Source organism: Hippocampus guttulatus, chromosome 4 (assembly GCF_054856545.1).
Source record: "Hippocampus guttulatus isolate MCC_2025c chromosome 4, RoL_Hgut_1.0, whole genome shotgun sequence".
Lineage (NCBI taxonomy): Eukaryota > Metazoa > Chordata > Actinopteri > Syngnathiformes > Syngnathidae > Hippocampus > Hippocampus guttulatus.
Genome location: NC_141264.1, coordinates 13,114,056 through 13,132,157, shown reverse-complemented (window position 1 = coordinate 13,132,157; position 18,102 = coordinate 13,114,056). Strand labels below are relative to the sequence as shown.

Genomic DNA, 18,102 nt, shown 5'->3' with positions numbered 1-18,102 from the left:
TTAGTCTTGTGATATCTCTGACTCCATGCAAAGGGGCATGCAGCAAACACATGATGCAGGGCCATGGAGCTGTGGGATTCTCCATTCTTTGCTATACCATTTGGAATCATTCTGAACTTATCACAAATTCCAGTTTCTTGGCAGCAGTACAGTTTCTCTTATGCCTCTCTTTTTCATCAGCACTGGTGGCACAACTGTAGTCTTCACTCTACTAATTCACAACGCTCCTATCGGACCTCCAAGCTGGTGACTCACTGAAAGTTGTTTTGTGTTTTTTTTTTTTGTTTCGTGGCTGTGTAGAAATCGCTAAGACTGTCTGAAAGTACCGAGTGAGCTGCATGCAAACATACATGCGTGCACTAAGAATAAATGTATGCCCAATCTACAATAATGTACAATCGACCTAGACATAAAGATAAAGAGATGACAATTTATTTAAGTAAACGACAGGCAACATTTGGACTCCATCCCAAACAAACCTTGCAACACACATTATCGCTTCACCCCTAAAACATTGTCTCATTCTGTGTTATGCATGGACAGCTTCCACTCACTAGCACCTTGTACACTGCCCGTTCAAGACAAGATTTTTTTGCTTTCATCTGTGTTGCTGTTTTGTAACAGATTGAACAGGGGACAACATGGTTTCACTTACACCAAAGTCTGTATGACATCTCTGCCAAAATTTTGGTGAAAGCAACATTGCTGTCAAGCATGTCAAACAAGAGGTGTATCACCATTTTATAAAATGGATGCATTATTTTTATTATTCTTATTATCTTTACATATGACAAGAGCAAAATAATAAAAATGTTAAAACTACCTTGTTTAGATCATTGACAATCCAACAAATATTAAAGTACACACACACACACACACACACACACACACGCACACACACACACACACACACACACACACACACAAACACACACACACACACACACACACACACACACACACTTGTTAAAGCTAAGCAGGAGTTTGAAAGCATGAACCAATTACAAAGATTGTCTGGTTTGATCTGATTCGCTTTGCATTCTCAGCACGTTTTACTTCAGGTTTGCACTTGATTACCCACGCAGATGTGGAAGCCGATCTAGGATTCTTTCTGACCAAACAGGTTAACTTGTCATCCACTTCATATTGCACGTTGCCGGAGGTGTGCATGCAAATAGATGTATTAATAAGTACACGAAATGTGATTGATCTCGAGCTCATTGATTTTGCATCTTCGAATAGCACGTCAGAAAGACAGGTATAAACTACCACACAAAAAAGTGCCAGCAAAGGGCAGGCAACATATGAGGTATCGGGCAAAACTGTTCTGTGAACGTAAAAAAAATAAAATAATTAAATGAACCCCCAAAATTATTGTGACCTATCATCTCTACAGCAATGCGATTTTGGAGCTTCTAAAATCTACATCTGCATTTCCATGCCTCTGGGTTTCAGCACAATGTGACGATCAGTGCTGGTCTCTCCCCAGTACAGGTTTCAAAATGATGGTGTTTCATAATAATAATAATAATAACAAATACTGTATGATTGGGGCATGAGCTAGTTAACATTTCAAGGCACAGCGTTACGGGCAAATTGTGATCACCGTAAGTCAGTGCTAAGGTTACAAGTTATGTGAGTTAAGGTTCTGAAATTGCCAGGGGAAGAGGTAGTTTCAAGATATTTTAAGAGCACAAATGACAAAAGCAGGAAAAAAAACGGTTGGTTGTTTTGTTGCTTCCAGATGTAAGACAAGCCTTAGTGCAATTCCGGTTAATTTATCGAGCAATATAATGTTGAAGAAAACTAAACAAACTTCCTTTTGTCCTCCAGGGAACCTCCGCACAACGGGGGGGGGGGGGGGGGGGGGGGGGGGGGTTACGTTCAAAATCTGAGAACAAAAACTGTCAGAAACATCTAAGTCAAATCATGTAGAATTTGGATCTAAACTTTCCAGAAAAAATAAGATCTAAAATTTGTATTGAAAACGTGATCCACCAAATAAACCAAAAAAACCAGATGAGATGGTAAGACAAATGGGCTCAGCATCCGGTGAGCTCCCATTAGGATAAGCAAATCCGGTCTCACATGAACACAATTGTGTGAAAACCTTGATGCAAAAATATTTTGCAACAAGGCTCCCTTTTTTGATTTTGCATCCTGCTCGGTGTCCTTCTAAGTGCTATACAAGTATACAAGTGGCTTTTATTGCTTTATCCAAGTGCAGTTTTGTGATTGGTAAGGTTTGACCTCTGAGATGGCTTTATTTTACTCTCTCTTAATAGTTGAAAATCTGAAATTCCCAATTCAAGGTCAAACAGCCCCCTTAAGTTGACGCTCCGAGGGTCAACTGTATGTAAATCAAGAGTTGATGTGTACAGAATGAGCGAATTCCAAGACGACATCTGGTTTAGGGAGACAGTTTGCCTAGTTTCCCAAAGAGATGTTCTGGCATGTCGGTGATCACAGACAACCTTTCAGCTCTTAATGACTTTGAATAGCAGTGAGGAGACAAAACAAGGCTGGGCCGAGGAGGGCAAGTGGTGTTGGCAGCGCAAAGGTATTGTTCTGGAAGATGAGCAGGAGGCAATCACAGAGCAGGCCCTCTACTAGCCACGTGCTCTTCACTGAGGTCTGCATGAATTATAACATTTTATTCTGTTATCTCTCATCATGGTTCATTACAGTCAGACAATTGCATGCTGAGAGAAGCACCACGCTCTGGGGTCCCCGCAGATGCCCTCGGAAACTGAGAGAGGGAGCGAGGGGCAGAGGGAGAGAATGAGAATCCCCACACTTGCCACTGAAAAGGATGGACAAAAACACATTGTCCTTGGATTTAAAAGGGAGGCTTATGGCTACTATGAAAATGTTTGAAAAAGAATGAATTTGCCCGCTGATGCACACTCAATGAAATGTATGCTGGAGAGCCATGGAAAAGAAGCGGGAATTGAAAGGGACGGAATCTGAGGCAAATGACACTTGAGTGTTTTGAAAATAACTGACAGCTGCACAATAGGACACCAAAAAACAGACTGCAATCTGCCCTTAGATGAAAAGATGGAGACTTGAATAGAAGTGCCACCAAATACATGCAGCGATACTGTCCATTCATAGCAGATGTGGATAAATAGACAAGCGTGAAAATGGACATGAAAGGTGAAGTTTTGCTCTAATAAATGGACCAAAGAGATAACCACAAAAACGTTGCAAAACAATCAACACTGTCCCATTTCAAGCACGCGAGCATCAGGGCCATGTCCTGAGAGTAGAGCGCCACAAATATCTGCCGATATCATCTGTTAGCTTTATTTTTCACTGGTGTGCCAGAAAGGAAACGGTTTTAAAATCATTCTGCCTGTACTTCACAACGCACCGTTTTAAGCGACACAGTAAATTGAAGCGGATAACGAATTATTACAACAGCTGACACGCCAAAAACAACCATTTGGATGTCAAATCATTGACCACATGCACGGGCGTATAATGAACCTAGCAGTTCGCTCCAAAGTGTGTGTCGATGATTTTACTCAAATTAATGGATTCATTTCTGAAATGTGCTGATGCTTGATGCCGCATTGTGTCTGCGCTGGTGTTCCGTGTACTCAGCCTTGGGTCTGTAAATTAGAAACAATAGTTTGGAACAAAAGGAGACAATATGCTATTCAAGACTATCGTGAGTCGTGTTCTCTGACCTCTTCCTCTGCTTCTGCCTGCTACTCTTCCTCTTTCACAATACACCCCCCCCCCCCCCACACACACACAATAAATATAGAGCTACACTATACTAGTAATTAAAGATGAATATCTTCACATTTTTGGACTAGATGCTGGACGCTGCGTAGATTTGCCTCTTAGAAGAATAACATTACGGCAATTACAAACTCTACACAAAGCCAGCGGAAAAACATTGCATTGTTCTTCATCAATGATTCCCACCAAATATATTGCAAGATGCTAAGCGTCTGACACATATTGCGTCCCTTCCCCCATACAGCCAGTTGTCTACCGAGCTGGAAAACCCATCTAGACAATCGTATTGTTGCACAGACGCAAGTGTTCACTAAAGTTAATGACAGTTTCAATTATCTCTTTAAAGGGGGAAAAAAATGAAAAGGCATGATGACAAACGTTCTCAATCTCAAACTCCTTGCCAGACTGCTTAGTGAAAGAAAAAATGCTTGGCAACTGTGCACAATAGCAAATATTGGTCCTATTGAGCAAAAAATGTTTATTATAAACAATACTGTTTTATCTCTGTTCTACAGACAAACTCTCCTCAGGTAGTTCACAAGCAAGACTTATCAAAGTTTGATCAACACAGTCGAACCTAGTTACAAACCTCGAGGGACATGACAAATCTGTACGTTATAACAGTAGTTCGTTGTAACCATTTCCAATAAAATGGCCGCCAACTAGGATGTGTAATACAGGATGAACATTTATACACTGTATGTAAAAACATGAACATGTAAAACAGTATAAACATTTGAATAACAAATATGTGCATACAGTATGAAGAAAAAAGGATTTTATTTGACATGAAACAACTGTAACAAAACTGTAGCGTTGCTACTTCATCTCTGAAAACACTCAGTCAGCAAATGAAAAGTGTCGTCTTCAGTTGAGGACGTACCGCGCCCAGAAGCCGTTTATGATCATCTTTGAATTTGTTGGCCTCAAACGCTGCCATTTTGATTTTGTTGCTATTATGGATGATTGTCGAATTTGTTGACTTTTCCAATTCATAGTCTCGGCTGAGCTTCGTCTGGGAGACTTCCGTTCAAAAGTGAGAGACACTTTCAGCCTTCACAGATTTGCTTAAGAAATTTACTTCCGTTTACCAGACATGTTTTAAGACCATGTGCACTGTGCCTCTGAAAGTACTGTACTCAAATGTAAGAGTTGATCAGTACCATTGCTAAGCAATTGAGGGGAATCCCGCGCTGTACCTCTTGTTCATAAGCAAGGTTGTGGCAGGGTAACGAAGGCCTTTTCACTATTTTGTGGGAAAATCTGGTCATTATAATGAAATGTATGTTTATCACGGTGTTCGTTGTAAGCATAATCGGCAAATGGAAATCGGGACTTTGAAATGTGAACGTTATAGGGGTGGAAATGGAAATGGAGTACCATCAAAATACGGTATTTGTAAATATTAGAACTAGTGGGAAATAGATTTCATCATCATCATTTATACTGTTCCAAAAGACTTAAAGCACTTTTATACATTCATACACTGAAACGAGCATAAGATCGCGACAGACTTTCACCGCTATGATTTGGTTTTATGGAAAAGAAAAAGAAATCATCCATGGTGTGTTTTGCATCACTTTCATTGACTTCACCCTGGCAGTTGTAACAACGGTTGCACAAGAATCTCAAACTTCCAAAACAATAATCCAGCAATGTCTATTTCTACTAGTTGAGCTGTCATGTAGCACTTCTGAAATGACTGTTGAACAAGACAAAGACGAAGATGTTCCCTCGAAACGAAAGTGAACTACTGAAATGCACTTTTAACTGCCAGGTGCTTGTCATTGCCATCATAATATCGTCCGATATCTATTATACATGCAACTTTTATATTTCTTCTGAACTGATTCTAGGAAGGCCAGATTTTGCTTGCAAGTAGATTGAAAAATTGAAGTGTGCGACATCATTCAAGTGATGGCGTTCACACTTGATCAAAAGAACCAAACTCGAGAAATTGAACCAGTTTGTTTCAACAACAGCCATGTCCAGGAGGTTAAAAACTCTGTATAAGAAATTATTCCACAGCAAAATATGCTACATATTAGCTTGAATAAACACAGTCAGTCTTCATGACACCTTGGAATGTGCGATTATCCTAATACACATGCCAGTATGCTTGTACGGACGTGTAAGTATCCGAGCATGCGCATCTTGTCACTCACTGTACACTGCATAACACAGACATTTTCCATTCTGTCAAAGCAAGCAGCGAGCACACTGGCTCCTTCTAAACTCAGCAGCCACTTCATTAAATGACTTCAGACTGTTGGCAGAGTCAGTGGGAAAAGTCTATATTAACTGTGTGTGAGATCAACAGCGTTCCCAACAAAGGCCATAGTTGTTCCTCCATGCTGGGTGCTGCTCCGGGGAATTCTGGAGCTGATCAGGATAGCCCTCTGCCGGGTCATGGGCCCCTAATGTGCTTCCCAAATGGTCTTGCTTCTTCATCTTTTCTTCCTCAGACCTCACATATATATATACATATCCACACCCAGACCCAAATAAACACAAAGCCTATCTAGGGTCACATAAAGCTGTACTACCCTTTGCCCTACTTGTGAGGTAGAGGGATTGAGTACTGCTGCAAGTGTGGTGGCAGATCCATATTTGCGTGTGGGTGGGTTAATGATGTACATCATCATGCACGCATGCACCCATCAATCATCTACCGCACATCTTTTAATAAGGGTTGGCCTATTTACAAGGCATCAACAGTGTCCTGCATTTCAGCAGGCAGCATTCAGGACAGACTCCTTCAATATCTATTCATCCATCCAACCATTTTGTGATCTGATTATCCTCACAAGGATCGCGGGGCGTGCTGGAGCCTATCCCAGATGTCTTCGGGCAGTAGGCTGGGGGACACCCTGAACTGGTTGCCAGCCAATCGCAGGCCAGACATAGACAAACAACCGTCCATGCTCTCACTCACACCTAGGGACATTTTAGAGTGTTCCATTGAAATGCCACGCATGTTCTTGGGAATATGGGAGGAAACCGGAGTACTGGGACAAAACCCACGCAGGCACGGGGAGAACATGCAAACTCCACACAGGAAGGCTGCAGCCGGAATGGAACCCTGCACCTCTCCACTGTGATGCTAACCAGTCGACCACCGGGCCGCCTCCTTCAACATCAATATTTGTAAATTTTAAAAATCCGTTGTTTCATCCAAATGCTTTTGAACATCCATATTAAGAAAATGGATGGATATTTGGAATATAGTTTACAATTACAAATGTTCAGATCATTCATTAATAAGCACTGGTTAAAATGACCACCAAACTCAATCTCCTGACAAGTGCCTTGTTCAGATCTTTTAACGTAACTGAGCGTCATGCCCCGTTAAATGATCCTGTTTGTTTGAGTCGCATTAATTGAAGCAAAATGGTTAAGAATTCAGCACACAACCAAGGACATGGCCAAGCGAAGAATTCATTAAGACAAACAGTATACAGGTATATGTCAAGTCAAGTCAAGTCAACAGTATTTATAGAGCACTTTCAAACAGCCATCGCTGCATACAAAGTGCTGTACATGGAGCAATTTAACATGCACAATAAACAGTAAGACAAATCGGTAATAAAGGCGGTAGAAAGCACCAAACAGTAAAACCAAGAACAAATCTAAGTCATGCTGAGTCGAATGCCAAAGAATACAAGTGAGTTTTGACGAGGGTTTTGAAGATGGGCAGCGAGGATATATGTGACAACAAGCGGAATCTTTAACATTTCAATTTAGCAAATTGTCAGTCATAAAATTGAACAAAACAACTGCAACTTGTGGAGGTCATAACAGTGTATACTCTCACTCGGGTTGAGTTTTTGAGGCCTCATGGTGGTCTGTGGTGACTTAAATGAAGTTTGGGGAATTGATTTGTCGCAATTAGGCAGGTTAGTGCCATACCACTGCACAAATGAAGTCATTCATCTTGACATGACAAGGCGTGGGAGGAAAGGCCAATTAACGTCAGGAAAGAGATCAGTTCCTTTAATATTGAGTGAGAGCTGAAGGGTCAGACCAAAGGTTTACATTTACACCTACACATGCGGGTAGAAAACAAGCAAATTTGGTGAATTAAAAGGAAGGTGTACACTGACACCTACAGTACACACAAGAATCCAACTAAACTTGGCTAGGTATGGCTAGAGACTGGAGCCATCCAGGGCATGGTGCTAAACTGAGGTAGCTGAGAGAGAGGCCAACTGCATCCCATTGGATAAACACAGCAAGCAAGTGAGCAAGTTGTTGTTTTGTTTGCATTTCCACAGAGGCGGGCGCTCCGTGGTAATGAGAGTCAGTTCCAATGCATGTCCTGGAGAAGTTTTGATGAGCCGGCCTTTTAAGGAATGAGTATTTGGTTCGAAAATACAAGGCCCCTGGCAAATAGAATTGCACTGTGATTGGACACAAGCTTTTCTAATCGTGTTCTAATGCACACTAAAACAACAACTCCATGAAAACTACTTACCTATTAGTAATGACACAAAACACACAATATAAGGAAGTGGAAAAGTGTTGCTTAATTGTCTGTCATTCAAGTCAATGAAGAAGTTAACTACTCTATCGAAACCTAAGAATACTTGGCAAAGATTGAGTGGCTACTTTGATTATTACTGTGCTTACAGTAGAGGTTAGTGACTTTGCTGTGGTATTATTGATGTTGACATATTTTTGCTTCAACCACATTGTACACATTACACTGCTTTCCTATGTGGCATCAACCCCATCATAACCATTCTTTTTTACCTGCACTGGCACCCTTCTGTGGTCGCGTTGGAAAACACACGCACGCACGCACGCACGCGCGCACACACACACACACACACACACAAAATCAAACAAAAGGACTTAATCATTTCAAAATGCTGGCAGTGGGCCAATTGCTTTACTTTTAGCAAACTTTTAAAGTACTACTTTCAGAGAATAATGTTGGATGAATTCCAAACTGTACAACATTAGGCACATTCAATTTAGAGGTTCAACTGTATACCGGTAGTCATTCACAAGCGTTACTCCTCTTCCAACACAGTCAGGGGCCCTTGTGTGCATTCACGAACCGGTAAACGCCCAAATCCTATAAGGACAACGTATATCAACGTTCATAAAGGTCATCTACACTGTAAACTATTCATCAGGGAAGTTTTCCTGTCATTCAATATGCCAGACAGAAAAATAACATCCACGAATGCGAAGATATTCCCAAATTTCCTGGGCCGTCGACCACATAACACACAAGCATATTCAGAACTCAAAATGAAGGAATAACACCAGGCAACAATATGGCTCAGTTCTTTTCACCCTGGGATTACATTTGGAGAAATGTTTGGATCTTCATAAGACTCCATCCTTCCTATGGCATATGACTGAAAAGGACTCTGTCTTTAATTGGCACCCCCCGCCCCCTGCCCTTAATTATTAGTGCTGCTTTCTCTCTGCTGCGCTGTTTCTCTTGCAAACACCAACCTAAAAGCACACATTCCCATCTAATCCACATCCATCCTCCCTGAAAACACGGCAGATTGGTTTTCTTCTCATGTAAACTTCCACGTTAGGGTCAGACTTTAGGGTCACAGGGGCCACGGAGCCTGACTTCAAAGAGAAGTAGGTCAAAGCGGGAAGCTCTGTGTTTGTCAAGTCTCAGCTATGAGTGACACTCGCTCATTCACAGCATGACTTAGTTAGTGCTAAACAGTACTTAAATTCACTAATTGCTGCGTTTAGAATGAGAGATTTTGTGTGTGAAATGAGCAAAACCGTCATTAATATTTGGCATTGTAACAAGGTGTCTAAAAGTGAAATACATCATGTATTAAAATGAATCTTGTTCTCCCATCCATCCATTTTCAATATCACGTATCCTCACTCGAGTCGGGAGTGAGGTGGAGCCGATTCCAGCTGGCTTTGAGGTCGAGGTACGCCCAGGACTGGTCGCCAGCGAATTACAGGGACCACTGGTTTGAAATACTCAAATGTCAAATGGTACAACAATGCAAAACGATGGTAACTCCTATTCTAAGAGGTTTCACAAACATGGTGGATGTGCACCCTAAATGCTTCATTGTTTATTATTTACAATAACTCTCTTGTGCACCACAATTTAACAACAGTTACATTTTGAAATAATCCTAAAATAACACGACATTTGACTGAGCTATGTTTTTTTTCATATTAATTATTACATTTTCACATCTGGCGGCACGGTGACAAATGGTTAGCACATCGGTCTCATAGTGCAGAGGTGTAGGGTTCAATTCTGGACCCGGCTTGCTGTGTGGAGTTTGGATACTTTCCCCGTGCCTGCATGGGTTTTCTCCAGGTACTTCGGTTTCCTCCCGCATTCCAAAAAACATGCATGTCAGGTTGATTGGGCATTCCAAAACTGTGCCTAGGTGTGATTGTGAGCACGAATGGTTGGTCGTCTATGTGTGCGCTGCGATTGGCTGGCAACAAGTAGCGGGTCCCACACCTACTGCCTGAAGATGGCTGGGATAGGCTGTAGCACGCCCCGCCACCCTTGTGAAGAAAAGCGGATCAGAAAATGGATAGATGGATGAACATTTTCCCATTTGAAATCATTTAAATAGCAAGACCCATTTCTCTCACCATCAGAAATGCTCTAAAAAGTGTATAAATCAGGCCCACTCAACAAGGCAACGCTTGCAAGTTTTTTTTTTCTCTAGAGATCTCTATGACTTAGTGACAAAAAGAAATTTGCAATGCAAATTTGTTACTCTTGTACGTTTTTGACCATTGAAGTGCTGTACAACAAAATATCAGATTCAAACTTTGGAACTTTGAGTATTGGGAAAAATATATATATTTATTGTATAATAGTATGAAAAACTGCAACAGACATTCTCATTAAGCTCCTCAAATTGCCTCAGTCCAACACTTCTCCACCATCACCATGTAAAGCTGAGAGGTTGCTTCCTATCTATCATCAGATCTGTTACGTCATCTAGTGGTGAAACACAAAGACGGTACAGTAGTTGTATGAAATGACCAAAGGCTGTATTATTCAAATGCTCGAGCTTGCCTGTGACAAAGTAATATAAAACTGGATGTCAGGATTCAAACTACATCATTACACGTACACCACTTTTAAAACCCTGTAGTGTTAGAACTATGATAGGTTGCATTGTTTCTCATCAACAAGTGATTGTATCTTCACTAAATAAGAGAAAACTCATGAACAAATTAAGTGGATCTTTTTTTGCCAGTTAAAGGTGTTATTTCCAACCAGAGTACAACACATCTCAGTGAACATTTCCATGATCTAATCGGACGCATGGTTATTGCTTAAAATGATAATGTCAAGCGATAAAATGGAAACTAATAAACAGCACTAGAATGTGTTATTGTAACATTTGAATTATTCATTATTATAATTACTAAATATAAGTATTAATGTTTAGTCATTAAAAGTTGCTGGATGAAGTTCCACTGAAATATTTTGGTGCAGAACATTTTCTTGCCGCCAGAGGTGAGGTCCATTTTACTATATGGACGAAACCCAGCATGAAATCGTTGGAGGAATACAAAATATGCATTCAAATAAATTATTAACTGCCATCAATTTCAATAAATTATTATGAACATTTTATTTGATCAAATATTGTTTGTTACTTTCATTCTATCCACTTTATATACTGTATATTGAATTGCAAACTGTGGACAGTTTAAGATAACTTTCTGCACTTTCTGACTTTTAACATTATCTTGATGAACAACTATGACTTGTCAATGCCTTCTGTAAACACACACACACACACACACACACACACACACACACACACACACACACACACTGCAGCATCTGAGTAACTAAATGAGAGCAAGAACAAACATCCCTGATGTTGAATGTATGCTTTGGATCTGATGACTAACCAGAAATATAATCAAAACAGCATTTGAACGCATCCAATAACAAATCTGTTTTCAGTTCAGGGCAATGTATGTTTCATAAAAAAAATTATTGGAGAAGTAAAATACTGTTTGGGTCAAAAAGTCAAAGAAAATATAACCGCACTAGGCATGTTGAAAAGTGATGAAAATAAAACCAACCACTGACTACATTTCAAAATATTATTACTAAGACATAAAATACAAACAAGGCAAGGTAAAAAACAACAAAAACAAGTTCAGCTCATGGCTGTAATACAACTGACATGGCTGTTGTGATTTGAGACTATTGCTTGTGTAATTTCAAGCAGTGTGTGACCTGATACACATGTGGTTGTGCTAATTTATCAGAAATAAGTCTTCAATTTTTGGAGACTGACTTTAAAATTTCATCAAGGGACTGATTTCATTTCTCATATTAGCATTGAATAATCACTCCCAAAGACCCAAAACAAGGAGATCACCGCCCATTTGTGCTCAACTGTAAGGCATGTGCGCGAAAATCTTGAGATTCAGACCAAAGTCTACCTCCACAGCATTTCAGCAAATTTGACACAACGAAGTGACAACAGATCTCGCATCTACCTTTTATATAAAACCCGGAGAAGCAGTCTGCTGATCAGTGCCAGCATCTGTTGTGACGTACATAACACTTCATCAGACAATTGAGTGACAGGTGTTAAAAATTCACCGCCTGGACCCATATTGTGCAACACCCTTCCACACAAACAGCAGCCTTTCTTATGGCTCTGATACGATTTCGGAATGGCAGAAAAATTGTCGCATTTATAAAAGACAGAACATGCTGGTATTTACACGCATTGTAAAAACAATGCAAGTCAACCTGGACTGTTGCTATTTATATTGACTAATTATTTTTTTATCCATTGATTATACTAAACTGAGTCCCAGAAAGAGGTTGTGCTTGGCCGTTGGTTTTGAAGGTCAAAGTACAAAATTTGGGGCGTGCCAACCAATCATTAAAAAAAAAAAAAAAGCTGCTATTATACTGTCTAATTAATGTCCTGAGCTCTACTTGTTGATGTAAGCCGCTATAAAAAGAAGAAATGAATGAAGCAGCAAAAACACAGAGCGCCATCTTTGAGCAGCAACACTGTTGCCTCCAACCAATAAAAAGCAACAATATATTTTAAATAGCCATACAAGAAGCCTTAAACGCACCAACACATTGGTGCTGCATTCCTAGGACAACTGTGAGAGTTTGTGTAAATGAGTGTGGCCGTTGGAGAGTTGACAAACTTGGTCTGCTGTTAACTTCATTCTTTTAATGAGGTCGCTTCATACTCAGTAAAAAGGTTTTGCCACCTGTTTTCAGTAAAACTAATATGAGTGCTGTCGAAAGGGCAAATGCAAAATAAGTGACAAACAATGCAAATTATTTTTAAATACCGTATTTTCCGCACGAAAAGGCACACTGGGTTATGAGGCGCACCTTGAATGGGCTATTTTTAATTTTCTTTTCATATATTGGACGCACTGGTTTAAAAGGTACAATGCATCCACTAGATGGCAGCACACTCCTTCCGTTCGACTCAAGGGGCGTTCATGACTGCCTCCGAAAAACGTAAATTAACATTACTTCAATGAAACTACGAAAATTTACAGTAATGCATCAAAACAGAAAATCAAGCAAGGAAATCACAAAATACATTCTATAGCCCCGCTTGGCATTTCCTTTAGCATAGCTCCAACAGAACGATTAGATGTCAGTAACGTGTAGGAGACTGGACTGTCTCAGAAGTGTTTGTTATTTATTCCTTTGTTGTGTATTCACAAACAAGGAAATCACAAATTAAATTCTGTAGGGGGGCTATAGAATTTATTTTGTGATTTCCTCGCTTGATTTTCTGTTTTGATGCATTATTTTCAATTTTCGTCGTTTTATTGAAGGAATCGTGAATTTATGTTTTTCGAGGCGGTCATGAACGCCTCTCGAGTTGAACGGAAGAAGAGAAGGCACGGAGACAGGACAAAGACGTAGCCATATTTGTTGAGACTGTGAAAACCATTAATAAAGTGCGCGTTTTAAAAAAACAACACCACAGCTCTCCTTTTTTCTGAGCTCCAACAAAAACGTATTTAATAAAGCAGCGACACAGTTCACTGAACCAACAGCAAGTTATAACATTGGAAGCATGTCTCCAGCAAGGAGCCATTTTGGGGTCGACATATTCCCGTAATGACCATACACAAGGCGCGCTGTGAGCTTTTAAGAAAATAGAAGACTTTTCGGTGCGCCTTATAGTGCGGAAAATACGGTAATCAAAATTATTACTAAATAATCAAGTATCAAGTACAACTTTGTTGTCAAAAGTGCTCTATTCAATCCATTCATCCATCCATCCATTTTCCGAACCGCTTAATCCTCACTAGGGTCGCGGGGGGTGCTGGAGCCTAACCCAGCCCTTCACTTGTAGACAACACCCCGCCTTCAGCGAAGTATGTACAGTTGTAAAAGAGGAATAACATACAGAAAAGTCAACTCTTTGAATCATTACACAACCAATGGCCCTTATATGACTAATTGTTTCATCTTAAAAAAAAAAACGGAAAAATCCAATGTGATTGAAATGGTAAATGGAGTGCAGTCCACATCAGTGCATCTACATCATAGGTGTCAAACTCAGGTCCTAGAGGGCCGCTGTCCTGCATGTTTTCCAAGTCTCCCTGTTGCAACACACCTGATTCAAATGAACAGGTTCAATGTCAGGCTTCCACAGAGCTTGCTGATGAGCTGATTTTTTTCATTTTTTTTCCTCACACTTGGAGGAGTCTTCGTTTCAAAGCCAGGGAAGTTAGGAAACCACCAAGATTTGATTTCAGGATATGTGGCCAAATTAAATATAAATAGTTCGTCTGCCGTGTCATCCTTCGATTTTTTTCTATCTGTATTTTTTTTTAACACGGGAGAGGTGTCATTCACAGTTGTTTTATGTATATGACTCAGGAGCAGGTGCACGAACTGACACAATATTCACCTTTTCACCCATTCTAGGATCATAAAGTAAGTGCTAACTCTGTAACTTCCGCTAGCATGCCGCCGCCAGAAGATGTAAACAATGTGTCGTTGGCATAAAGTGAGGTTGTAATGATACTGTAAATAATCATGTGCATTACTGGCCGTATGGGGGTTGTGGGATTACTGTCTGCAATTTACAAACTGATACATATATTCTTTTTGTGCCAAACATGCTTACCAATGTGCTGAGTGAGGGAAATATTTACCATATACCTCATTTTACCTAGTCATTGGCAAGGTGGCCAACGGGGAGCGCAAACCCTGCTCCAAAATATGTGAGTTGCCAAGAGTCTCAAATAGGGCTAAGGGTCTCAAATAGGGCCATAGTGCCACCTTAGCAATGCTGCTAAAGGCCTCAGAGCAAAACCACTTCTCTCGCCAGCAAACTAGTTGAGATTGAATTAACAGCTCAGTTTGCTGATGGTGGTAGTGTTTCTGTTTATTCTTGTTCTTGGGTAAAATAGGCTGGGTTCATCTGTGGTGTAATGGTGCCCCCCTCAGCCCTTTTTGCTTACTGCAACTCTGTGATATTCAATGATATCATCCAGGGGAGTGAACATGCAAACTCCACACAGGAAGGCAAGGGCTAGAATCAAAGCCACAACTTCTGCACTGTGAAGCAGACGTGCGAACCAGTCAACCATAGCGCTGCCCCTATTTTGTAGCCATTTCATTGAATACATAATGTCACAGCTGAATCTGAATCTGAAAGCATTGGTAACATTATAAATAACTAAAACAAAAGACTTCCACACAAGATGAAATTATGAAGAAACAATGTAGAACCTAATCAACTATTTACACGGAATGTATGAAATTGACAGCTTTTAAAATGTAGAAACAAGGGCTAGCCGGTAGGAATGCCAACGGGGAGCAATTTGGCCACGATCTGAAGGTCACAAACAAATGTGTCAACCATATTCCTCTTTCAGCAACATATTTGCTGTGATTGCCAGTCCACAATGAAACAGCACTCTGAAACAAAATTTGCACACAAGAATCAAAGGATTCGACATGTCGATGACTCATTCTAATTAACTCATTCAGAGCGACACATTCGCAGCACAAGTGCATTGTGCATTTAATCCAACGCAACTACTAAAACACAGCAACCTTGTCTAACAGGAAACAGTGACGTCAGTGCACTTGTTGTTTATCTGTGGGGGGAACTCAACCTGAAAAAAAACAACAACTTTCATCTCAATGCACAGCATCTTTATTCCTTTAGATGACACTGAAGAGAAGCTGTATGTGCAACATACAGCACAGATGAAATTTCTTCCCTCTCAACCAGACAACAAGAGGAGCCGCTGCGGGTGCCCGTGCCGCCATCAAAAGAACAGTTAACATAAAATGACAAAATAATACAACACAACACATAACACACAGACAGTCGTGCAATCTGAACCACTTTTCCTGCATACACTTTGTTGTTTGTTGTTGTTGGTTCGTTCTCTACTCTTACTTTTTTTTTCTGTGCATGGCATATTACAAATATGGTGTACAACAGGGGTGTGAAACTAATGTTTGTCGTAGGCCACATTGTAGTTATGGTTTCCCTTGGAGGGCCATTATGAATTTTGGGAAACCATATAAATGTTTAATCCCCTCCACATATTATATACACAGCACACAACAACTGGATGGATAATCAGTTTTCAAATCGGAAGTCAAGAATAATGACTGTTATTGTGAATTACATATGACAATTTGAAATTTTGGTTCAGACTTTAACAAGTATCATGGAACTTGACATGATTTGCTTTCACGGACCTCATAAAATGGTGTGGCGGGCCAGATCTGGCCCCCGGTCTGGCCTTGACTTTGACACCTGTGGTGTACAGTCATTGTCAATCTGTCTGATTGTGCTGCTCTCATGTTAATGGACCAATCTTTGAAATTTTACACACATAGCTATACTTAGTTAAATTTGACAAAGTGCAGAACTTGACTTTTTTTTTTTTAGGGTGCTGCAGTTTCTTTTGGTGTTTCAGTTCTGTTTTTGGCTTTGATTTATTCATTTTCAGTTTTGGCCAGAAATTTCATTTTGATGCATGTGTTACTTTTTAATATCTCGAATGTGACTGATTAATCAACATTGCCTTATAAATACAAACCCAAGAACCTCAAACTTCCACACAACTAAACAGTGACTACATTTACATGCAGGCAGTATTCGAGTTAAGGTTAAAAACATTCTGAATAATCTGTTTACATGCTTGAGTGGACAGTTACTTGAATAAACCAATTTGACCGTTGACACACGCACGTCATGATGCAAATCGACATCATTCCAGCTTGTTATTTTCTACCGTCAATAAAATGCACTTATTCATGTCACTCACTACAGGAATAAAGCAGCCGGTTTCGTCCTTGCTCCAAGTGTGCTTCTTTTTTTTTTTTTTAACCTCCTTTCGACTGCCCGTAGAAGCAGGACGCTGCAGTATTGTGTCAATGCCGCTGCAGTGATGGAGATAGCCGGCAAGTTACCGCCTGACTCTGGGGGGATGCTAGCTTTTGTCTGGTTTTGATTGAAAAAAAAAGTAGATCTTAGTCATTAACATTAATCAAATTTTACTAATTGTTGTTTGTTTTTGTGTGCTCCTTGTCCCATCCTCAAAACTCATCATGATTGACAGGCAATTAGATAAATTATCAGCTCCCATAAGAGCCACTGTTCTATTTAAAAAATCAGGGGTCTGTTGGAATTTGGGACAGCTGTTTTGTTTTTTCCAATCCTTCATGGGCCCCTGACGTTGTCTGGGCCCTGGTGCATTGCACCGGTTGCACTTATCTTGAAATGTTTTAAAGTGAAAATATTCCATTCAATGAATTCACATTTTTTCAATAAATTTGCAAATTGGATTTTTGTTACACCCCTACTAATTAACCAAGGGAATTACAGTGTGAACATCGGCCATGTTCTTGAAAACCAGAATCAGTTGTCACAGCACATGAATTTCTGCCAAAATTCAAAGCTGACAGGAAGCGTTTTCCTCCCCCTTTCTTCCTCAACCCCTGCTCACTGGGAAGGGATCTCACAACATGCTCTTGTTGATGTTCAGCAGCTTGATTTTGCCCACATCCGCTCAGTGACAAGCAGCAGGTTGCTCAAAGTAACACCAAAACAGAGGAGTGATCCACAATGCAGCAGATAACAGTGGTATCACATAAACACACAAAAAGAGTTGCATAACACTCATGTAGCCAATATTTTGTGGGTGCAAAGGGAGAACATTTACAGCTGATTCTATTGATTGTACTAACGTGTTACCTGAAGAATATTGACAAGTACCATGCCTGTCCCACCCCCAGTTTTCCTTACTACAAGCATACAATCTCCAATTTATAGCAACATCAACACTCTAACACCGTACTATGGAAAGACCCTGGAGCATTTG

At 40.2% G+C, this 18,102-nt stretch overlaps 1 long non-coding RNA gene across 2 annotated transcripts in view; it reads right to left on the bottom strand.

The window, feature by feature from the left end:
- Positions 1 to 18,102, bottom strand: part of LOC147205991 (uncharacterized) — a 114,610-nt gene that overhangs the window by 95,836 nt on the left and 672 nt on the right. The window lies entirely within an intron of this gene.